Here is a 23,120-nt window from a genome sequence, read left to right on the forward strand (position 1 = left end):
GCGGGAGCACAGGACTTGGTGGCTGGTTGGTTAAGGCGATGGACTACACTATTGAGTTGGAACCCCATCCGTGACACACAACATTGCTTATTTTCTCCCTTGCATGGGCGACATGAAAGTAAAAACCCTGAAATAAAGAAGAACATGTGATAGCTTGCGCAAACAAGCTCAATAAAGATGGCAGTGGTGGGATTTGAACCCACGCCTCCTTAGAGACTGGAGCCTTAATCCAGCGCCTTAGACCGCTCGGCCACACTACCCAGCTCTGGCAAATTATTTGCACTTTCTCGTCAGTTACCTAGAGCGTCTGCACTTCCTTGTATTTTAGTCTTCTTTTTCATTTTCTTCTTTAAAATCTTTATCTATCTCACGTTGCTCTTGCGTCCTTCATCTTTTTTTAATTATCTTTTTAAAAATCTTAATTTATCTGATGTTGCTCTTTCTTCCATCGTATAAACTTAGAATTAGTTTCTGCTTTTCTGTCTGAAGCAGATTGAATTAGAAAAACATGGCAGATAATTGCAATAACAGACTCGGGATTTAGGGTAAAGGCTGGATTCCCTTTATTTGTCCGGTGCCCTTGGTGGCCTTGTTTGAAATTACATTACAGTTTTCTGTTGAGAAAAAGTTGCAGCGGTGGACTTTGAACCGAAAGACTGGGTCCTTAAATCCAGTTCTCTGGACAGCTCGGCCACAGTACCCACTGTTAAAATGGACTGCTTGGTCGTCGCACAGACCATCACAACTTTCCTTTTTTCCAATCAAGGATTTGATGTGAACAACCACCGGTAGGAGGTGCAACTGCCACCGCGGGAGCACAGGACTTGGTGGCTGGTTGGTTAAGGCGATGGACTACACTATTGAGTTGGAACCCCATCCGTGACACACAACATTGCTTATTTTCTCCCTTGCATGGGCGACATGAAAGTAAAAACCCTGAAATAAAGAAGAACATGTGATAGCTTGCGCAAACAAGCTCAATAAAGATGGCAGTGGTGGGATTTGAACCCACGCCTCCTTAGAGACTGGAGCCTTAATCCAGCGCCTTAGACCGCTCGGCCACACTACCCAGCTCTGGCAAATTATTTGCACTTTCTCGTCAGTTACCTAGAGCGTCTGCACTTCCTTGTATTTTAGTCTTCTTTTTCATTTTCTTCTTTAAAATCTTTATCTATCTCACGTTGCTCTTGCGTCCTTCATCTTTTTTTATTCTCTTTTTAAAAATCTTAATTTATCTGATGTTGCTCTTTCTTCCATCGTATAAACTTAGAATTAGTTTCTGCTTTTCTGTCTGAAGCAGATTTAATTAGAAAAACATGGCAGATAATTGCAATAACAGACTTGGGATTTAGGGTAAAGGCTGGATTCCCTTTATTTGTCCGGTGCCCTTGGTGGCCTTGTTTGAAATTACATTACAGTTTTCTGTTGAGAAAAAGTTGCAGCGGTGGACTTTGAACCCACACCTCCGAAAGACTGGGTCCTTAAATCCAGTTCTCTGGACAGCTCGGCCACAGTACCCACTGTTAAAATGGACTGCTTGGTCGTCGCACAGACCATCACAACTTTCCTTTTTTCCAATCAAGGATTTGATGTGAACAACCACCGGTAGGAGGTGCAACTGCCACCGCAGGGGCACAGGACTTTGGTTAAGGCGGGAGCACAGGACTTGGTGGCTGGTTGGTTAAGGCGATGGACTACACTATTGAGTTGGAACCCCATCCGTGACACAAAACATTGCTTCTTTTCTCCCTTGCATGGGCGACATGAAAGTAAAAACCCTGAAATAAAGAAGAACATGTGATAGCTTGCGCAAACAAGCTCAATAAAGATGGCAGTGGTGGGATTTGAACCCACGCCTCCTTAGAGACTGGAGCCTTAATCCAGCGCCTTAGACCGCTCGGCCACACTACCCAGCTCTGGCAAATTATTTGCACTTTCTCCTCAGTTACCTAGAGCGTCTGCACTTCCTTGTATTTTAGTCTTCTTTTTCATTTTCTTCTTTAAAATCTTTATCTATCTCACGTTGCTCTTGCGTCCTTCATCTTTTTTTGATTCTCTTTTTAAAAATCTTAATTTATCTGATGTTGCTCTTTCTTCCATCGTATAAACTTAGAATTAGTTTCTGCTTTTCTGTCTGAAGCAGATTGAATTAGAAAAACATGGCAGATAATTGCAATAACAGACTCGGGATTTAGGGTAAAGGCTGGATTCCCTTTATTTGTCCGGTGCCCTTGGTGGCCTTGTTTGAAATTACATTACAGTTTTCTGTTGAGAAAAAGTTGCAGCGGTGGACTTTGAACCGAAAGACTGGGTCCTTAAATCCAGTTCTCTGGACAGCTCGGCCACAGTACCCACTGTTAAAATGGACTGCTTGGTCGTCGCACAGACCATCACAACTTTCCTTTTTTCCAATCAAGGATTTGATGTGAACAACCACCGGTAGGATGTGCAACTGCCACCGCAGGGGCACAGGACTTGGTGGCTGGTTGGTTAAGGCGATGGACTACACTATTGAGTTGGAACCCCATCCGTGACACACAACATTGCTTCTTTTCTCCCTTGCATGGGCGACATGAAAGTAAAAACCCTGAAATAAAGCAGAACATGTGATAGCTTGCGCAAACAAACTCAATAAAGATGGCAGTGGTGGGATTTGAACCCACGCCTCCTTAGAGACTGGAGCCTTAATCCAGCGCCTTAGACCGCTCGGCCACACTACCCAGCTCTGGCAAATTATTCACACTTTCTCATCAGTTACCTAGAGCGTCTGCACTTCCTTGTATTTTAGTCTTCTTTTTCATTTTCTTCTTTAAAATCTTTATGTATCTCATGTTGCTCTTGCGTCCTTCATCTTTTTTTTTTTGATTCTCTTTTTAAAAATCTTAATTTATCTGATGTTGCTCTTTCTTCCATCGTATAAACTTAGAATTAGTTTCTGATTTTATGTCTGAAGCAGATTGAATTAGAAAAACACGGCAGATAATTGCAATAACAGACGTGGGAATTAGGGTAAAGGCTGGATTCCCTTTATTTGTCCGGTGTCCTTGGTGGCCTTGTTTGAAATTACATTACAGTTTTCTGTTGAGAAAAACTTGCAGCGGTGGACTTTGAACCGAAAGACTGGGTCCTTAAATCCAGTTCTCTGGACAGCTCGGCCACAGTACCCACTGTTAAAATGGACTGCTTGGTCGTCGCACAGACCATCACAACTTTCCTTTTTTCCAATCAAGGATTTGATGTGAACAACCACCGGTAGGAGGTGCAACTGCCACCGCGGGAGCACAGGACTTGGTGGCTGGTTGGTTAAGGCGATGGACTACACTATTGAGTTGGAACCCCATCCGTGACACACAACATTGCTTATTTTCTCCCTTGCATGGGCGACATGAAAGTAAAAACCCTGAAATAAAGAAGAACATGTGATAGCTTGCGCAAACAAGCTCAATAAAGATGGCAGTGGTGGGATTTGAACCCACGCCTCCTTAGAGACTGGAGCCTTAATCCAGCGCCTTAGACCGCTCGGCCACACTACCCAGCTCTGGCAAATTATTTGCACTTTCTCGTCAGTTACCTAGAGCGTCTGCACTTCCTTGTATTTTAGTCTTCTTTTTCATTTTCTTCTTTAAAATCTTTATCTATCTCACGTTGCTCTTGCGTCCTTCATCTTTTTTTTATTCTCTTTTTAAAAATCTTAATTTATCTGATGTTGCTCTTTCTTCCATCGTATAAACTTAGAATTAGTTTCTGATTTTCTGTCTGAAGCAGATTGAATTAGAAAAACATGGCAGATAATTGCAATAACAGACGTGGGAATTAGGGTAAAGGCTGGATTCCCTTTATTTGTCCGGTGTCCTTGGTGGCCTTGTTTGAAATTACATTACAGTTTTCTGTTGAGAAAAAGTTGCAGCGGTGGACTTTGAACCGAAAAAGACTGGGTCCTTAAATCCAGTTCTCTGGACAGCTCGGCCACAGTACCCACTGTTAAAATGGACTGCTTGGTCATCGCACAGACCATCACAACTTTCCATTTTTCCAATCAAGGATTTGATGTGAACAACCACCGGTAGGATGTGCAACTGCCACCGCAGGGGCACAGGACTTGGTGGCTGGTTGGTTAAGGCAATGGACTACACTATTGAGTTGGAACCCCATCCGTGACACACAACATTGCTTCTTTTCTCCCTTGCATGGGCGACATAAAAGTAAAAACCCTGAAATAAAGCAGAACATGTGATAGCTTGCGCAAACAAACTCAATAAAGATGGCAGTGGTGGGATTTGAACCCACGCCTCCTTAGAGACTGGAGCCTTAATCCAGCGCCTTAGACCGCTCGGCCACACTACCCAGCTCTGGCAAGATTTTCACACTTTCTCATCAGTTACCTAGAGCGTCTGCACTTCCTTGTATTTTAGTCTTCTTTTTCATTTTCTTCTTTAAAATCTTTATGTATCTCATGTTGCTCTTGCGTCCTTCATCTTTTTTTGATTCTCTTTTTAAAAATCTTAATTTATCTGATGTTGCTCTTTCTTCCATCGTATAAACTTAGAATTAGTTTCTGCTTTTCTGTCTGAAGCAGATTGAATTAGAAAAACATGGCAGATAATTGCAATAACAGACTCGGGATTTAGGGTAAAGGCTGGATTCCCTTTATTTGTCCGGTGCCCTTGGTGGCCTTGTTTGAAATTACATTACAGTTTTCTGTTGAGAAAAACTTGCAGCGGTGGACTTTGAACCCACACCTCCGAAAGACTGGGTCCTTAAATCCAGTTCTCTGGACAGCTCGGCCACAGTACCCACTGTTAAAATGGACTGCTTGGTCATCGCACAGACCATCACAACTTTCCTTTTTTCCAATCAAGGATTTGATGTGAACAACCACCGGTAGGAGGTGCAACTGCCACCGCGGGAGCACAGGACTTGGTGGCTGGTTGGTTAAGGCGATGGACTACACTATTGAGTTGGAACCCCATCCGTGACACACAACATTGCTTATTTTCTCCCTTGCATGGGCGACATGAAAGTAAAAACCCTGAAATAAAGCAGAACATGTGATAGCTTGCGCAAACAAGCTCAATAAAGATGGCAGTGGTGGGATTTGAACCCACGCCTCCTTAGAGACTGGAGCCTTAATCCAGCGCCTTAGACCGCTCGGCCACACTACCCAGCTCTGGCAAATTATTTGCACTTTCTCGTCAGTTACCTAGAGCGTCTGCACTTCCTTGTATTTTAGTCTTCTTTTTCATTTTCTTCTTTAAAATCTTTATCTATCTCACGTTGCTCTTGCGTCCTTCATCTTTTTTTGATTCTCTTTTTAAAAATCTTAATTTATCTGATGTTGCTCTTTCTTCCATCGTATAAACTTAGAATTAGTTTCTGCTTTTCTGTCTGAAGCAGATTGAATTAGAAAAACATGGCAGATAATTGCAATAACAGACTTGGGATTTAGGGTAAAGGGCTGGATTCCCTTTATTTGTCCGGTGCCCTTGGTGGCCTTGTTTGAAATTACATTACAGTTTTCTGTTGAGAAAAAGTTGCAGCGGTGGACTTTGAACTAACACCTCCGGAAGACTGGGTCCTTAAATCCAGTTCTCTGGACAGCTCGGCCACAGTACCCACTGTTAAAATGGACTGCTTGGTCGTCGCACAGACCATCACAACTTTCCATTTTTCCAATCAAGGATTTGACGTGAACAACCACAGGTAGGAGGTGCAAATGACACCGCGGGGGCACAGGACTTGGTGCCTGGTTGGTTAAGGCGATGGACTACACTATTGAGTTGGAACCCCATCCGTGACACACAACATTGCTTCTTTACTCCATTGCATGGGCGACATGAAAGTAAAAACCCTGAAATAAAGCAGAACATGTGATAGCTTGCAAAACAAACTCAATTTGGATTTGAACCCACGCCTCCTTAGAAACTGGACCTTAATGGGTTCTGTCAAACTATTCACACTTTCTCATCAGTTACCTAGAGCGTCTGCACTTCCTTGTATTTTAGTCTTCTTTTTCATTTTCTTCTTTAACCTGTTAAGACTCTAGGGGCAGTATTTCATTTTTGGATAAAAAGACATGCCCGTTTTAAGCGCAATATTTTGTCACGAAAAGATGCTCGACTATGCTTGGAATTGATAGTTTTGGAAAGAAGACACTCTGACGTTTCCAGAACTGCAAAGATTTTCACTGTGAGTGCCATAGAACAAAATCTACAGGCAAAACCAAGATGTTTGAGTGACCAGGAAATCAACAGGATTTCTGGAGGCACGTTTTCCATGATCTCCTTATATGGCTGTGAATGCGACAGGAATGAACGGACACTTCCTATCGTTTCCCCCAGGTGTCTGCAGCATTGTGACGTATTTGTAGGCATATCATTGGAAGATTGACCATAAGAGCCTACAATTACCAAGTGTCCCGCACGGTGTCTGCGTGGAAATTGGTGCGCAAAAGTCAGGTACCAGTATTTTTCCATCCGAATCAGAGAAGAATGCACGCTTCCAGGGAAGGGATTTCAATGAAGAGATATATGACAAAACACCTTGAGGATTGATTCAAACAACGTTTTCCATGTTTCAGTCGATATTATGGAGTTAATTCGGAAAAAAGTTTGACGTTTAGGTGACTGAATTTTCGGTTAGTTTCGGTAGCCAAATGCATAGTAACAAAACGGAACGTTGTGTCCTACACAAGCATCTTTCAGGAAAAACTGGACATCTGCTATGTAACTGAGAGTCTCCTCATTGAAACATCTGAAGTTCTTCAAAGGTAAATTATTTTATTTGATCCCTTTGCTGGTTTTTGTGAATGTTGCGTGCTAAATGCTAACGATAAATGCTAAGCTAGCTATCACCACTCTTACACAAATTATTGATTTTCTCTGGTTCTAAAGCATATTTTGAAAATCTGAGACGACAGGATTGTTAAGAAAAGGATAAGCTTGAGGACAGGCATATTTATTTCATTTAATTTGCAATTTTCAGAAATCGCTAATTTTGCGTTATGGTAATGAGCTTGAGGCTGTAGTCACGATCCCGGATCCGGGATGGGACGGACTAAGAGGTTGAAATGGACTGCTTGGTCGTCGCACAGACCATCACAACTTTCCTTTTTTCCAATCAAGGATTTGATGTGAACAACCACCGGTAGGAGGTGCAACTGCCACCGCGGGAGCACAGGACTTGGTGGCTGGTTGGTTAAGGCGATGGACTACACTATTGAGTTGGAACCCCATCCGTGACACACAACATTGCTTATTTTCTCCCTTGCATGGGCGACATGAAAGTAAAAACCCTGAAATAAAGAAGAACATGTGATAGCTTGCGCAAACAAGCTCAATAAAGATGGCAGTGGTGGGATTTGAACCCACGCCTCCTTAGAGACTGGAGCCTTAATCCAGCGCCTTAGACCGCTCGGCCACACTACCCAGCTCTGGCAAATTATTTGCACTTTCTCGTCAGTTACCTAGAGCGTCTGCACTTCCTTGTATTTTAGTCTTCTTTTTCATTTTCTTCTTTAAAATCTTTATCTATCTCACGTTGCTCTTGCGTCCTTCATCTTTTTTAAATTATCTTTTTAAAAATCTTAATTTATCTGATGTTGCTCTTTCTTCCATCGTATAAACTTAGAATTAGTTTCTGCTTTTCTGTCTGAAGCAGATTGAATTAGAAAAACATGGCAGATAATTGCAATAACAGACTCGGGATTTAGGGTAAAGGCTGGATTCCCTTTATTTGTCCGGTGCCCTTGGTGGCCTTGTTTGAAATTACATTACAGTTTTCTGTTGAGAAAAAGTTGCAGCGGTGGACTTTGAACCGAAAGACTGGGTCCTTAAATCTAGTTCTCTGGACAGCTCGGCCACAGTACCCACTGTTAAAATGGACTGCTTGGTCATCGCACAGACCATCACAACTTTCCTTTTTCCAATCAAGGATTTGATGTGAACAACCACCGGTAGGAGGTGCAACTACCACCGCGGGAGCACAGGACTTGGTGGCTGGTTGGTTAAGGCGATGGACTACACTATTGAGTTGGAACCCCATCCGTGACACACAACATTGCTTATTTTCTCCCTTGCATGGGCGACATGAAAGTAAAAACGCTGAAATAAAGCAGAACATGTGATAGCTTGCGCAAACAAGCTCAATAAAGATGGCAGTGGTGGGATTTGAACCCACGCCTCCTTAGAGACTGGAGCCTTAATCCAGCGCCTTCGACCGCTCGGCCACACTACCCAGCTCTGGCAAATTATTTGCACTTTCTCGTCAGTTACCTAGAGCGTCTGCACTTCCTTGTATTTTAGTCTTATTTTTCATTTTCTTCTTTAAAATCTTTATCTATCTCACGTTGCTCTTGCGTCCTTCTTCTTTTTTTAATTATCTTTTTAAAAATCTTAATTTATCTGATGTTGCTCTTTCTTCCATCGTATAAACTTAGAATTAGTTTCTGCTTTTCTGTCTGAAGCAGATTGAATTAGAAAAACATGGCAGATAATTGCAATAACAGACTCGGGATTTAGGGTAAAGGCTGGATTCCCTTTATTTGTCCGGTGCCCTTGGTGGCCTTGTTTGAAATTACATTACAGTTTTCTGTTGAGAAAAACTTGCAGCGTTGGACTTTGAACCCACACCTCCGAAAGACTGGGTCCTTAAATCCAGTTCTCTGGACAGCTCGGCCACAGTACCCACTGTTAAAATGGACTGCTTGGTCGTCGCACAGACCATCACAACCTTCCTTTTTTCCAATCAAGGATTTGATGTGAACAACCACCGGTAGGAGGTGCAACTGCCACCGCGGGAGCACAGGACTTGGTGGCTGGTTGGTTAAGGCGATGGACTACACTATTGAGTTGGAACCCCATCCGTGACACACAACATTGCTTATTTTCTCCCTTGCATGGGCGACATGAAAGTAAAAACCCTGAAATAAAGAAGAACATGTGATAGCTTGCGCAAACAAGCTCAATAAAGATGGCAGTGGTGGGATTTGAACCCACGCCTCCTTAGAGACTGGAGCCTTAATCCAGCGCCTTAGACCGCTCGGCCACACTACCCAGCTCTGGCAAATTATTTGCACTTTCTCGTCAGTTACCTAGAGCGTCTGCACTTCCTTGTATTTTAGTCTTCTTTTTCATTTTCTTCTTTAAAATCTTTATCTATCTCACGTTGCTCTTGCGTCCTTCATCTTTTTTTGATTCTCTTTTTAAAAATCTTAATTTATCTGATGTTGCTCTTTCTTCCATCGTATAAACTTAGAATTAGTTTCTGCTTTTCTGTCTGAAGCAGATTGAATTAGAAAAATATGGCAGATAATTGCAATAACAGACTTGGGATTTAGGGTAAAGGGCTGGATTCCCTTTATTTGTCCGGTGCCCTTGGTGGCCTTGTTTGAAATTACATTACAGTTTTCTGTTGAGAAAAAGTTGCAGCGGTGGACTTTGAACCGAAAGACTGGGTCCTTAAATCTAGTTCTCTGGACAGCTCGGCCACAGTACCCACTGTTAAAATGGACTGCTTGGTCGTCGCACAGACCATCACAACTTTCCTTTTTTCCAATCAAGGATTTAACGTGAACAACCACCGGTAGCAGGTGTAACTGCCACCGCGGGAGCACAGGACTTGGTGGCTGGTTGGTTAAGGCGATGGACTACACTATTGAGTTGGAACCCCATCCGTGACACACAACATTGCTTATTTTCTCCCTTGCATGGGCAACATGAAAGTAAAAACCCTGAAATAAAGAAGAACATGTGATAGCTTGCGCAAACAAGCTCAATAAAGATGGCAGTGGTGGGATTTGAACCCACGCCTCCTTAGAGACTGGAGCCTTAATCCAGCGCCTTAGACCGCTCGGCCACACTACCCAGCTCTGGCAAATTATTTGCACTTTCTCATCAGTTACCTAGAGCGTCTGCACTTCCTTGTATTTTAGTCTTCTTTTTCATTTTCTTCTTTAAAATCTTTATGTATCTCATGTTGCTCTTGCGTCCTTCATCTTTTTTTATTCTCTTTTTAAAAATCTTAATTTATCTGATGTTGCTCTTTCTTCCATCGTATAAACTTAGAATTAGTTTCTGATTTTATGTCTGAAGCAGATTGAATTAGAAAAACACGGCAGATAATTGCAATAACAGACGTGGGAATTAGGGTAAAGGCTGGATTCCCTTTATTTGTCCGGTGTCCTTGGTGGCCTTGTTTGAAATTACATTACAGTTTTCTGTTGAGAAAAAGTTGCAGCGGTGGACTTTGAACCGAAAGACTGGGTCCTTAAATCCAGTTCTCTGGACAGCTCGGCCACAGTACCCACTGTTAAAATGGACTGCTTGGTCGTCGCACAGACCATCACAACTTTCCTTTTTCCAATCAAGGATTTGATGTGAACAACCACCGGTAGGAGGTGCAACTGCCACCGCGGGAGCACAGGACTTGGTGGCTGGTTGGTTAAGGCGATGGACTACACTATTGAGTTGGAACCCCATCCGTGACACACAACATTGCTTATTTTCTCCCTTGCATGGGCGACATGAAAGTAAAAACCCTGAAATAAAGAAGAACATGTGATAGCTTGCGCAAACAAGCTCAATAAAGATGGCAGTGGTGGGATTTGAACCCACGCCTCCTTAGAGACTGGAGCCTTAATCCAGCGCCTTAGACCGCTCGGCCACACTACCCAGCTCTGGCAAGATTTTCACACTTTCTCATCAGTTACCTAGAGCGTCTGCACTCCCTTGTATTTTAGTCTTCTTTTTCATTTTCTTCTTTAAAATCTTTATGTATCTCATGTTGCTCTTGCGTCCTTCATCTTTTTTTGATTCTCTTTTTAAAAATCTTAATTTATCTGATGTTGCTCTTTCTTCCATCGTATAAACTTAGAATTAGTTTCTGATTTTATGTCTGAAGCAGATTGAATTAGAAAAACACGGCAGATAATTGCAATAACAGACGTGGGAATTAGGGTAAAGGCTGGATTCCCTTTATTTGTCCGGTGTTCTTGGTGGCCTTGTTTGAAATTATATTACAGGTGTCTGTTGAGAAAAAGTTGCAGCGGTGGACTTTGAACCAACACCTCCGGAAGACTGGGTCCTTAAATCCAGTTCTCTGGACAGCTCGGCCACAGTACCCACTGTTAAAATGGACTGCTTGGTCGTCGCACAGACCATCACAACTTTCCTTTTTTCCAATCAAGGATTTGACATGAACAACCACCGGTAGGAGGTGCAAATGACACCGCGGGGGCACAGGACTTGGTGGCTGGTTGGTTAAGGCAATGGACTACACTATTGAGTTGGAACCCCATCCGTGACACACAACATTGCTTCTTTTCTCCCTTGCATGGGCGACATAAAAGTAAAAACCCTGAAATAAAGCAGAACATGTGATAGCTTGCGCAAACAAACTCAATAAAGATGGCAGTGGTGGGATTTGAACCCACGCCTCCTTAGAGACTGGAGCCTTAATCCAGCGCCTTAGACCGCTCGGCCACACTACCCAGCTCTGGCAAGATTTTCACACTTTCTCATCAGTTACCTAGAGCGTCTGTACTCCCTTGTATTTTAGTCTTCTTTTTCATTTTCTTCTTTAAAATCTTTATGTATCTCATGTTGCTCTTGCGTCCTTCATCTTTTTTTGATTCTCTTTTTAAAAATCTTAATTTATCTGATGTTGCTCATTCTTCCATCGTCTAAACTTAGAATTAGTTTCTGATTTTATGTCTGAAGCAGATTGAATTACAAAACACGGCAGATAATTGCAATAACAGACGTGGGAATTAGGGTAAAGGCTGGATTCCCTTTATTTGTCCGGTGTCCTTGGTGGCCTTGTTTGAAATTACATTACAGTTTTCTGTTGAGAAAAAGTTGCAGCGGTGGACTTTGAACCAACACCTCCGGAAGACTGGGTCCTTAAATCCAGTTCTCTGGACAGCTCGGCCACAGTACCCACTGTTAAAATGGACTGCTTTGTCGTCCCACAGACCATCACAAGTTTCCTTTTTTCCAATCAAGGATTTGACGTGAACAACCACCGGTAGGAGGTGCAACTGACACCGCGTGGGCACAGGACTTGGTGCCTGGTTGGTTAAGGCGATTGACTACACTATTGAGTTGGAACCCCATCCGTGACACACAACATTGCTTCTTTTCTCCCTTGCATGTGCGACATGAAATTAAAAACCCTGAAATAAAGCAGAACATGTGATAGCTTGCGCAAACAAACTCAATAAAGATGGCAGTGGTGGGATTTGAACCCACGCCTCCTTAGAGACTGGAGCCTAAATCCAGCGCCTTAGACCGCTCGGCCACACTACCCAGCTCTGGCAAGATTTTCACACTTTCTCATCAGTTACCTAGAGCGTCTGTACTCCCTTGTATTTTAGTCTTCTTTTTATTTTCTTCTTTAAAATCTTTATGTATCTCATGTTGCTCTTGCGTCCTTCATCTTTTTTTGATTCTCTTTTTAAAAATCTTAATTTATCTGATGTTGCTCATTCTTCCATCGTATAAACTTTGAATTAGTTTCTGATTTTATGTCTGAAGCAGATTGAATTACAAAACACGGCAGATAATTGCAATAACAGACGTGGGAATTAGGGTAAAGGCTGGATTCCCTTTATTTGTCCGGTGTCCTTGGTGGCCTTGTTTGAAATTACATTACAGTTTTCTGTTGAGAAAAAGTTGCAGCGGTGGACTTTGAACCAACACCTCCGGAAGACTGGGTCCTTAAATCCAGTTCTCTGGACAGCTCGGCCCCAGTACCCACTGTTAAAATGGACTGCTTGGTCATCGCACAGACCATCACAAGTTTCCATTTTTCCAATCAAGGATTTGATGTGAACAACCACCGGTAGGATGTGCAACTGCCACCGCAGGGGCACAGGACTTGGTGGCTGGTTGGTTAAGGCAATGGACTACACTATTGAGTTGGAACCCCATCCGTGACACACAACATTGCTTCTTTTCTCCCTTGCATGGGCGACATAAAAGTAAAAACCCTGAAATAAAGCAGAACATGTGATAGCTTGCACAAACAAACTCAATAAAGATGGCAGTGGTGGGATTTGAACCCACGCCTCCTTAGAGACTGGAGCCTTAATCCAGCGCCTTAGACCGCTCGGCCACACTACCCAGCTCTGGCAAGATTTTCACACTTTCTCATCAGTTACCTAGAGCGTCTGTACTCCCTTGTATTTTAGTCTTCTTTTTCATTTTCTTCTTTAAAATCTTTATGTATCTCATGTTGCTCTTGCGTCCTTCATCTTTTTTTGATTCTCTTTTTAAAAATCTTAATTTATCTGATGTTGCTCATTCTTCCATCGTCTAAACTTAGAATTAGTTTCTGATTTTATGTCTGAAGCAGATTGAATTAGAAAACACGGCAGATAATTGCAATAACAGACGTGGGAATTAGGGTAAAGGCTGGATTCCCTTTATTTGTCCGGTGTCCTTGGTGGCCTTGTTTGAAATTACATTACAGTTTTCTGTTGAGAAAAAGTTGCAGCGGTGGACTTTGAACCGAAAGACTGGGTTCTTAAATCCAGTTCTCTGGACAGCTCGGCCACAGTACCCACTGTTAAAATGGACTGCTTGGTCGTCGCACAGACCATCACAACTTTCCTTTTTCCAATCAAGGATTTGATGTGAACAACCACCGGTAGGAGGTGCAAATGCCACCGCGGGGCACAGGACTTGGTGGCTGGTTGGTTAAGGAGATGGACTACACTATTGAGTTGGAACCCCATCCGTGACACACAACATTGCTTCTTTACTCCCTTGCATGGGCGACATGAAAGTAAAAACCCGGAAATAAAGCAGATCATGTGATAGCTTGCGCAAACAAACTCAATAAAGATGACAGTGGTGGGATTTGAACCCACGCCTCCTTAGAGACTGGAGCCTTAATCCAGCGCCTTAGACCGCTCGGCCACACTACCCAGCTCTAGAAAAGTTTTCACACTTTCTCGTCAGTTACCTAGAGCGCCTGCAATTCCTTGTATTTTAGTCTTCTTTTTCATTTTCTTCTTTAAAATCTTTATGTATCTCATGTTGCTCTTGCGTCCTTATCGTATAAACTTAGAATTAGTCTCTGCTTTTATGTCTGAAGCAGATTGAATTCGAAAAACACGGCAGATAATTGCAATAACAGACGTGGGAATTAGGGTAAAGGCTGGATTCCCTTTATTTGTCTGGTGTTCTTGGTGGCCTTTTTTGAAATTACATTACAGTTTTCTGTTGAGAAAAAGTTGCAGCGGTGGACTTTGAACCGAAAGACTGGGTCCTTAAATCCAGTTCTCTGGACATCTCGGCCACAGTACCCACTGTTAAAATGGACTGTTTCATTTTTTCCAATCAAGGATTTGACGTGAACAACCACTGGTAGGAGGTGCAACTGCCACCGCGGGAGCACAGGATTTGGTGGCTGGTTGGTTAAGGCGATGGACTACACTATTGAGTTGGAACCCCATCCGTGACACACAACATTGCTTCTTTTCTCCCTTGCATGGGCGACATGAAAGTAAAAATCTTGAAATGAAGCAGAACATGTGATAGCTTGCACAAACAAGCTCAATAAAGTTGGCAGTGGGGGGATTTGAACCCACGCCTCCTTAGAGACTGGAGCCTTAACCCAGCGCCTTAGACCGCTCAGCCACACTACCCAGCTCTGGCAAGATTTTCACACTTTCTCATCAGTTACCTAGAGCGTCTGCACTCCCTTGTATTTTAGTCTTCTTTTTCATTTTCTTCTTTAAAATCTTTATGTATCTCATGTTGCTCTTGCGTCCTTCATCTTTTTTTGATTCTCTTTTTTAAAATCTTAATTTATCTCATGTAGCTCTTTCTTCCATCGTATAAACTTAGAATTAGTTTCTGCTGTTATGTCTAAAGCAGATTGAATTAGAAAAACACGGCAGATAATTGCAATAACAGACGTGGGAATTAGGGTAAAGGCTGGATTCCCTTTATTTGTCCGGTGTCCCTGGTGGCCTTGTTTGAAATTCCATTCTAGTTTTCTTTTGAGAAAAAGTTGCAGCGGTGGACTTTGAACCGAAAGACTGGGTCCTTAAATCCAGTTCTCTGGACAGCTCGGCCAAAGTACCCACTGTTAAAATGGACTGCTTGGTCGTCACACAGACCATCACAACTTTCCTTTTTTCAAATCAAGGATTTGACATGAACAACCAACGGTCGGAGGTGCAACTGCCAATGCGGGAGCACAGGACTTGGTGGCTGGTTGGTTAAGGCGATGGACTACAATATTGAGTTGGAACCCGATCCGTGACACACAACATTGCTTCTTTTCTCCCTTGCATGTGCGACATGAAATTAAAAACCCTAAAATAAAGCAGAACATGTGATAGCTTGCGAAAACAAACTCTGGTTGGTTGGTTAAGGCGATGGACTACACTATTGAGTTGGAACCCCATCCGTGACACACAACATTGCTTCTTTTCTCCCTTGCATGGGCGACATGAAAGTAAAAATCTTGAAATGAAGCAGAAAATGTGACAGCTTGCGCAAACAAGCTCAATAAAGATGGCAGTGGTGGGATTTGAACCCACACCTCCTTAGAAAAGGGGCCTAAATCCAGCGCCATAGACCACTCAGCCACACTACCCAGCTCTGGCAAATTATTTGCACTTTCTCGTCAGTTACCTAGAGCGTCTGCACTTCCTTGTATTTTAGTCTTCTTTTTCATTTTCTTCTTTAAAATCTTTATCTATCTCACGTTGCTCTTGCGTCCTTCATCTTTTTTTAATTATCTTTTTAAAAATCTTAATTTATCTGATGTTGCTCTTTCTTCCATCGTATAAACTTAGAATTAGTTTCAGTTTTTATGTCTGAAGCAGATTGAATTCGAAAAACACGGCAGATAATTGCAATAACAGACCTGGGAATTAGGGTAAAGGCTGGATTCCCTTTATTTGTCCGGTGCCCTTGGTGGCCTTGTTTGAAATTACATTACAGTTTTCTGTTGAGAAAAATTTGCAGCGGTGGACTTTGAACCGAAAGACTGGGTTCTTAAATCCAGTTCTCTGGACAGCTCGGCCACAGTACCCACTGTTAAAATGGACTGCTTGGTCGTCGCACAGACCATCACAACTTTCCTTTTTTCCAATCAAGGATTTAATGTGAACAACCACCGGTAGGAGGTGCAACTGCCACCGCGGGAGCACAGGACTTGGTGGCTGGTTGGTTAAGGCGATGGACTACACTATTGAGTTGGAACCCCATCCGTGACACACAACATTGCTTCTTTTCTCCCTTGCATGGGCTACATGAAAGTTAAAACCCTGAAATAAAGCAGAACATGTGATAGCTTGCGCAAACAAGCTCAATAAAGATGGCAGTAGTGGGATGTGAACCTACACTTCCTTAGAGACTGGAGCCTTAATCCAGCGCCTTAGACAGCTCGGCCACACTACCAAGCTCTGGCAAACTATTCACACTTTCTCGTCAGTTGCCTAGAGCGTCTGCACTTCCTTGTATTTTAGTCTTCTTTTTCATTTTCTTCTTTAAAATCTTTATGTATCTCACGTTGCTCTTGCGTCCTTCATCTTTTTTTGATTCTCTTTTTAAAAATCTTAATGTATCTGATGTTGCTCTTTCTTCCATCGTATTTACTTAGAATTAGTTTCTGCTTTTATGTCTGAAGCAGATTGAATTAGAAAAACACGGCAGATAATTGCAAAAACAGACTTGGGATTTAGGGTAAAGGCTGGATTCCCTTTATTTGTCCGGTGTCCTTGGTGGCCTTGTTTGAAATTACATTACAGTTTTCTGTTGAGAAAAAGTTGCAGCGGTGGACTTTGAACCGAAAGACTGGGTTCTTAAATCCAGTTCTCTGGACAGCTCGGCCACAGTACCCACTGTTAAAATGGACTGCTTGGTCGTCGCACAGACCATCACAACTTTCCTTTTTCCAATCAAGGATTTGATGTGAACAACCACCGGTAGGAGGTGCAACTGCCACCGCGGGAGCACAGGACTTGGTGGCTGGTTGGTTAAGGCGATGGACTACACTATTGAGTTGGAACCCCATCCGTGACACACAACATTGCTTATTTTCTCCCTTGCATGGGCGACATGAAAGTAAAAACCCTGAAATAAAGAAGAACATGTGATAGCTTGCGCAAACAAGCTCAATAAAGATGGCAGTGGTGGGATTTGAACCCACACCTCCTTAGAGACTGGAGCCTTAATCCAGCGCCTTAGACCGCTCGACCACACTACCCAGCTCTGGCAAATTATTTGCACTTTCTCGTCAGTTACCTAGAGCATCTGCACTTCCTTGTATTTTAGTCTTCTTTTTCATTTTCTTCTTTAAAATCTTTATCTATCTCACGTTGCTCTTGCGTCCTTCATCGTTTTTTAATTCTCTTTTTAAAAATCTTAATTTATCTGATGTTGCTCTTTCTTCCATCGTATAAACTTAGAATTAGTTTCTGCTTTTCTGTCTGAAGCAGATTGAATTAGAAAAACATGGCAGATAATTGCAATAACAGACTCGGGATTTAGGGTAAAGGCTGGATTCCCTTTATTTGTCCGGTGCCCTTGGTGGCCTTGTTTGAAATTACATTACAGTTTTCTGTTGAGAAAAAGTTGCAGCGGTGGACTTTGAACCGAAAGACTGGGTTCTTAAATCCAGTTCTCTGGACAGCTCGGCCACAGTACCCACTGTTAAAATGGACTGCTTGGTCGTCGCACAGACTATCACAACTTTCCTTTTTTCCAATCAAGGATTTAATGTGAACAACCACCGGTAGGAGGTGCAACTGCCACCGCGGGAGCACAGGACTTGGTGGCTGGTTGGTTAAGGCGATGGACTACACTATTGAGTTGGAACCCCATCCGTGACACACAACATTGCTTATTTTCTCCCTTGCATGGGCGACATGAAAGTAAAAACCCTGAAATAAAGAAGAACATGTGATAGCTTGCGCAAACAAGCTCAATAAAGATGGCAGTGGTGGGATTTGAAACCACGCCTCCTTAGAGACTGGAGCCTTAATCCAGCGCCTTAGACCGCTCGGCCACACTACCCAGCTGTGGCAAACTATTCGCACTTTCTCGTCAGTTACCTAGAGCGTCTGCACTTCCTTGTATTTTAGTCTTCTTTTTCATTTTCTTCTTTAAAATCTTTATCTATCTCACGTTGCTCTTGCGTCCTTCATCTTTTTTTTGATTCTCTTTTTAAAAATCTTAATTTATCTGATGTTGCTCTTTCTTCCATCGTATGAACTTAGAATTAGTTTCTGCTTTTCTGTCTGAAGCAGATTGAATTAGAAAAACATGGCAGATAATTGCAATAACAGACTCGGGATTTAGGGTAAAGGCTGGATTCCCTTTATTTGTCCGGTGCCCTTGGTGGCCTTGTTTGAAATTACATTACAGTTTTCTGTTGAGAAAAAGTTGCAGCGGTGGACTTTGAACCGAAGGACTGGGTTCTTAAATCCAGTTTTCTGGACAGCTCGGCTACAGTACCCACTGTTAAAATGGACTGCTTGGTCGTAGCACAGACCATCACAACTTTCCTTTTTTCCAATCAAGGATTTGATGTGAACAACCACCGGTAGGAGGTGCAACTGCCACCGCGGGAGCACAGGACTTGGTGGCTGGTTGGTTAAGGCGATGGACTACACTATTGAGTTGGAACCCCATCCGTGACACACAACATTGCTTATTTTCTCCCTTGCATGGGCGACATGAAAGTAAAAACCCTGAAATAAAGAAGAACATGTGATAGCTTGCGCAAACAAGCTCAATAAAGATGGCAGAGGTGGGATTTGAACCCACGCCTCCTTAGAGAATGGAGCCTTAATCCAGCGACTTAGACCGCTCGGCCACACTACCCAGCTCTGGCAAATTATTTGCACTTTCTCGTCAGTTACCTAGAGCGTCTGCACTTCCTTGTATTTTAGTCTTCTTTTTCATTTTCTTCTTTAAAATCTTTATCTATCTCACGTTGCTCTTGCGTCCTTCATCTTTTTTTAATTCTCTTTTTAAAAATCTTAATTTATCTGATGTTGCTCTTTCTTCCATCGTATAAACTTAGAATTAGTTTCTGCTTTTCTGTCTGAAGCAGATTGAATTAGAAAAACATGGCAGATAATTGCAATAACAGACTCGGGATTTAGGGTAAAGGCTGGATTCCCTTTATTTGTCCGGTGCCCTTGGTGGCCTTGTTTGAAATTACATTACAGTTTTCTGTTGAGAAAAAGTTGCAGCGGTGGACTTTGAACCGAAAGACTGGGTTCTTAAATCCAGTTTTCTGGACAGCTCGGCCACAGTACCCACTGTTAAAATGGACTGCTTGGTCGTAGCACAGACCATCACAACTTTCCTTTTTTCCAATCAAGGATTTGATGTGAACAACCACCGGTAGGAGGTGCAACTGCCACCGCGGGAGCACAGGACTTGGTGGCTGGTTGGTTAAGGCGATGGACTACACTATTGAGTTGGAACCCCATCCGTGACACACAACATTGCTTATTTTCTCCCTTGCATGGGCGACATGAAAGTAAAAACCCTGAAATAAAGAAGAACATGTGATAGCTTGCGCAAACAAGCTCAATAAAGATGGCAGTGGTGGGATTTGAACCCACGCCTCCTTAGAGACTGGAGCCTTAATCCAGCGCCTTAGACCGCTCGGCCACACTACCCAGCTCTGGCAAATTATTTGCACTTTCTCATCAGTTACCTAGAGCGTCTGCACTTCCTTGTATTTTAGTCTTCTTTTTCATTTTCTTCTTTAAAATCTTTATCTATCTCACGTTGCTCTTGCGTCCTTCATCTTTTTTAAATTCTCTTTTTAAAAATCTTAATTTATCTGATGTTGCTCTTTCTTCCATCGTATAAACTTAGAATTAGTTTCTGCTTTTCTGTCTGAAGCAGATTGAATTAGAAAAACATGGCAGATAATTGCAATAACAGACTCGGGATTTAGGGTAAAGGCTGGATTCCCTTTATTTGTCCGGTGCCCTTGGTGGCCTTGTTTGAAATTACATTACAGTTTTCTGTTGAGAAAAAGTTGCAGCGGTGGACTTTGAACCGAAAGACTGGGTTCTTAAATCCAGTTCTCTGGACAGCTCGGCCACAGTACCCACTGTTAAAATGGACTGCTTGGTCGTCGCACAGACCATCACAAGTTTCCTTTTTTCCAATCAAGGATTTGACGTGAACAACCACCGGAAGGAGGTGCAACTGACACCGCGGGGGCACAGGACTTGGTGGCTGGTTGGTTAAAGCGATGGACTCCACTATTGAGTTGGAACCCGATCTGTGACACACAACATTGCTTCTTTTCTCCCTTGCATGTGCGACATGAAATTAAAAACCCTGAAATAAAGCAGAACATGTGATAGCTTGCGCAAACAAACTCAATAAAGATGGCAGTGGTGGTATTTGAACCCACACCTCCTTAGAGACTGGAGCCTAAATGCAGCGCCTTAGACCGCTCGGCCACACTACCCAGCTCTGGCAAGATTTTCACACTTTCTCATCAGTTACCTAGAGCGTCTGCACTCCCTTGTATTTTAGTCTTCTTTTTCATTTTCTTCTTTAAAATCTTTATCTATCTCATGTTGCTCTTGCGTCCTTCATCTTTTTTTTGATTCTCTTTTTAAAAATCTTAATTCATCTGATGTTGCTCTTTCTTCCATCGTATAAACTTAGAATTAGTTTCTGATTTTATGTCTGAAGCAGATTGAATTAGAAAAACACGGCAGATAATTGCAATAACAGACGTAGGAATTAGGGTAAAGGCTGGATTCCCTTTATTTGTCCGGTGTCCTTGGTGGCCTTGTTTGAAATTCCATTACAGTTTTCTGTTGAGAAAAAGTTGCAGCGGTGGACTTTGAACCGAAAGACTGGGTTCTTAAATCCAGTTCTCTGGACAGCTCGGCCACAGTACCCACTGTTAAAATGGACTGCTTGGTCGTCGCACAGACCATCACAAGTTTCCTTTTTCCAATCAAGGATTTGACGTGAACAACCACCGGAAGGAGGTGCAACTGACACCGCGGGGCACAGGACTTGGTGGCTGGTTGGTTAAAGGCGATGGACTCCACTATTGAGTTGGAACCCGATCTGTGACACACAACATTGCTTCTTTTCTCCTTGCATGTGCGACATGAAATTAAAAACCCTGAAATAAAGCAGAACATGTGATAGCTTGCGCAAACAAACTCAATAAAGATGGCAGTGGTGGTATTTGAACCCACACCTCCTTAGAGACTGGAGCCTAAATGCAGCGCCTTAGACCGCTCGGCCACACTACCCAGCTCTGGCAAGACTTTCACACTTTCTCATCAGTTACCTAGAGCGTCTGCACTCCCTTGTGTTTAGTCTTCTTTTTCATTTCTTCTTTAAAATCTTTATGTATCTCATGTTGCTCTTGCGTCCTTCATCTTTTTTTTGATTCTCTTTTTAAAAATCTTAATTCATCTGATGTTGCTCTTTCTTCCATCGTATAAACTTAGAATTAGTTTCTGATTTTATGTCTGAAGCAGATTGAATTAGAAAAACACGGCAGATAATTGCAATAACAGACGTAGGAATTAGGGTAAAGGCTGGATTCCCTTTATTTGTCCGGTGTCCTTGGTGGCCTTGTTTGAAATTCCATTACAGTTTTCTGTTGAGAAAAAGTTGCAGCGGTGGACTTTGAACCAACACCTCCGGAAGACTGGGTCCTTAAATCCAGTTCTCTGGACAGCTCGGCCAAAGTACCCACTGTTAAAATGGACTGCTTGGTCGTCGCACAGACCATCACAAGTTTCCTTTTTTCCAATCAAGGATTTGACATGAACAACCACCGGTAGGAGGTGCAAATGACACCGCGGGAGCACAGGATTTGGTGGCTGGTTGGTTAAGGCGATGGACTACACTATTGAGTTGGAACCCCATCCGTGACACACAACATTGCTTCTTTTCTCCCTTGCATGGGAGACATGAAAGTAAAAATCTTGAAATGAAGCAGAACATGTGATAGCTTGCGCAAACAAACTCAATAAAGATGGCAGTGGTGGGATTTGAACCTACGCCTCCTTAGAGACTGGAGCCTTAATCCAGCGCCTTAGACTGCTCGGCCACACTACCCAGTTCTGTCAAACTATTCACACTTTCTCGTCAGTTACCTAGAGCGTCTGCACTTCCTTGTATTTTTGTCTTCTTTTTCATTTTCTTCTTTAAAATCTTTATGTATCTCATGTTGCTCTTGTGTCCTTCATCTTTTTTTGATTCTCTTTTTAAAAATCTTAATTTATCTGATGTTGCTCTTTCTTCCATCGTATAAACTTAGAATTAGTTTCTGCTTTTATGTCTGAAGCAGATTGAATTAGAAAAACATGGCAGATAATTGCAATAACAGACTTGGGATTTAGGGTAAAGGCTGGATTCCCTTTATTTGTCCGGTGTCCTTGGTGGCCTTGTTTGAAATTACATTACAGTTTTCTGTTGAGAAAAAGTTGCAGCGGTGGACTTTGAACCGAAAGACTGGGTTCTTAAATCCAGTTCTCTGGACAGCTCGGCCACAGTACCCACTGTTAAAATGGACTGCTTGGTCGTCGCACAGACCATCACAACTTTCCATTTTTCCAATCAAGGATTTGACGTGAACAACCACCGGTAGGAGGTGCAAATGACACCGCGGGGGCACAGGACTTGGTGGCTGGTTGGTTAAGGCGATGGACTACACTATTGAGTTGGAACCCCATCCGTGACACACAACATTGCGTCATTACTCCCTTGCATGGGCGACATGAAAGTAAAAACCCTGAAATAAAGAAGAACATGTGATAGCTTGCGCAAACAAGCTCAATAATGATGGCAGTGGTGGGATTTGAACCCACGCCTCCTTAGAGACTGGAGCCTTAATCCAGCGCCTTAGACCACTCGGCCACACTACCCAGCTCTGGCAAATTATTTGCACTTTCTCGTCAGTTACCTAGAGCGTCTGCACTTCCTTGTATTTTTGTCTTCTTTTTAATTTTCTTCTTTAAAATCTTTATGTTTCTCATGTTGCTCTTCGTCCTTCATCTTTTTTTGATTCTCTTTTTAAAAATCTTAATTTATCTGATGTTGCTCTTTCTTCCATCGTATAAACTTAGAATTAGTTTCTGCTTTTATGTCTGA

General features: G+C 42.6%; 22 non-coding genes across 22 annotated transcripts; all 22 read right to left on the reverse strand.

Annotated features, from left to right (window-relative positions):
• Window positions 1-178: 178 nt before the first annotated feature.
• On the reverse strand, window positions 179-260 carry trnal-aag. The gene has a single exon. It is a non-coding gene; the product is annotated as a tRNA-Leu (tRNA).
• A 727-nt stretch (window positions 261-987) lies between these two features.
• Window positions 988-1,069, reverse strand: trnal-aag. The gene has a single exon. It is a non-coding gene; the product is annotated as a tRNA-Leu (tRNA).
• Window positions 1,070-1,829: 760 nt separating this feature from the next.
• On the reverse strand, window positions 1,830-1,911 carry trnal-aag. Its single transcript has one exon. It is a non-coding gene; the product is annotated as a tRNA-Leu (tRNA).
• Window positions 1,912-2,638: 727 nt separating this feature from the next.
• trnal-aag lies at window positions 2,639-2,720 on the reverse strand. Its single transcript has one exon. It is a non-coding gene; the product is annotated as a tRNA-Leu (tRNA).
• A 731-nt stretch (window positions 2,721-3,451) lies between these two features.
• On the reverse strand, window positions 3,452-3,533 carry trnal-aag. The gene has a single exon. It is a non-coding gene; the product is annotated as a tRNA-Leu (tRNA).
• A 729-nt stretch (window positions 3,534-4,262) lies between these two features.
• Window positions 4,263-4,344, reverse strand: trnal-aag. Its single transcript has one exon. It is a non-coding gene; the product is annotated as a tRNA-Leu (tRNA).
• Window positions 4,345-5,080: 736 nt separating this feature from the next.
• On the reverse strand, window positions 5,081-5,162 carry trnal-aag. The gene has a single exon. It is a non-coding gene; the product is annotated as a tRNA-Leu (tRNA).
• A 2,180-nt stretch (window positions 5,163-7,342) lies between these two features.
• On the reverse strand, window positions 7,343-7,424 carry trnal-aag. Its single transcript has one exon. It is a non-coding gene; the product is annotated as a tRNA-Leu (tRNA).
• Window positions 7,425-8,150: 726 nt separating this feature from the next.
• Window positions 8,151-8,232, reverse strand: trnal-aag. The gene has a single exon. It is a non-coding gene; the product is annotated as a tRNA-Leu (tRNA).
• Window positions 8,233-8,968: 736 nt separating this feature from the next.
• On the reverse strand, window positions 8,969-9,050 carry trnal-aag. Its single transcript has one exon. It is a non-coding gene; the product is annotated as a tRNA-Leu (tRNA).
• Window positions 9,051-9,778: 728 nt separating this feature from the next.
• On the reverse strand, window positions 9,779-9,860 carry trnal-aag. The gene has a single exon. It is a non-coding gene; the product is annotated as a tRNA-Leu (tRNA).
• A 725-nt stretch (window positions 9,861-10,585) lies between these two features.
• Window positions 10,586-10,667, reverse strand: trnal-aag. Its single transcript has one exon. It is a non-coding gene; the product is annotated as a tRNA-Leu (tRNA).
• Window positions 10,668-11,403: 736 nt separating this feature from the next.
• Window positions 11,404-11,485, reverse strand: trnal-aag. Its single transcript has one exon. It is a non-coding gene; the product is annotated as a tRNA-Leu (tRNA).
• Window positions 11,486-12,220: 735 nt separating this feature from the next.
• Window positions 12,221-12,302, reverse strand: trnal-uag. The gene has a single exon. It is a non-coding gene; the product is annotated as a tRNA-Leu (tRNA).
• A 734-nt stretch (window positions 12,303-13,036) lies between these two features.
• On the reverse strand, window positions 13,037-13,118 carry trnal-aag. The gene has a single exon. It is a non-coding gene; the product is annotated as a tRNA-Leu (tRNA).
• A 724-nt stretch (window positions 13,119-13,842) lies between these two features.
• Window positions 13,843-13,924, reverse strand: trnal-aag. The gene has a single exon. It is a non-coding gene; the product is annotated as a tRNA-Leu (tRNA).
• Window positions 13,925-14,565: 641 nt separating this feature from the next.
• Window positions 14,566-14,647, reverse strand: trnal-aag. Its single transcript has one exon. It is a non-coding gene; the product is annotated as a tRNA-Leu (tRNA).
• A 2,494-nt stretch (window positions 14,648-17,141) lies between these two features.
• Window positions 17,142-17,223, reverse strand: trnal-aag. Its single transcript has one exon. It is a non-coding gene; the product is annotated as a tRNA-Leu (tRNA).
• Window positions 17,224-17,950: 727 nt separating this feature from the next.
• Window positions 17,951-18,032, reverse strand: trnal-aag. Its single transcript has one exon. It is a non-coding gene; the product is annotated as a tRNA-Leu (tRNA).
• Window positions 18,033-19,569: 1,537 nt separating this feature from the next.
• On the reverse strand, window positions 19,570-19,651 carry trnal-aag. The gene has a single exon. It is a non-coding gene; the product is annotated as a tRNA-Leu (tRNA).
• A 2,352-nt stretch (window positions 19,652-22,003) lies between these two features.
• On the reverse strand, window positions 22,004-22,085 carry trnal-aag. The gene has a single exon. It is a non-coding gene; the product is annotated as a tRNA-Leu (tRNA).
• A 727-nt stretch (window positions 22,086-22,812) lies between these two features.
• Window positions 22,813-22,894, reverse strand: trnal-aag. The gene has a single exon. It is a non-coding gene; the product is annotated as a tRNA-Leu (tRNA).
• Between the last annotated feature and the right edge of the window lie 226 nt (window positions 22,895-23,120).

Source organism: Oncorhynchus gorbuscha, linkage group LG09 (genome assembly GCF_021184085.1).
Source record: "Oncorhynchus gorbuscha isolate QuinsamMale2020 ecotype Even-year linkage group LG09, OgorEven_v1.0, whole genome shotgun sequence".
Classification (NCBI taxonomy): Eukaryota; Metazoa; Chordata; class Actinopteri; order Salmoniformes; family Salmonidae; genus Oncorhynchus; species Oncorhynchus gorbuscha.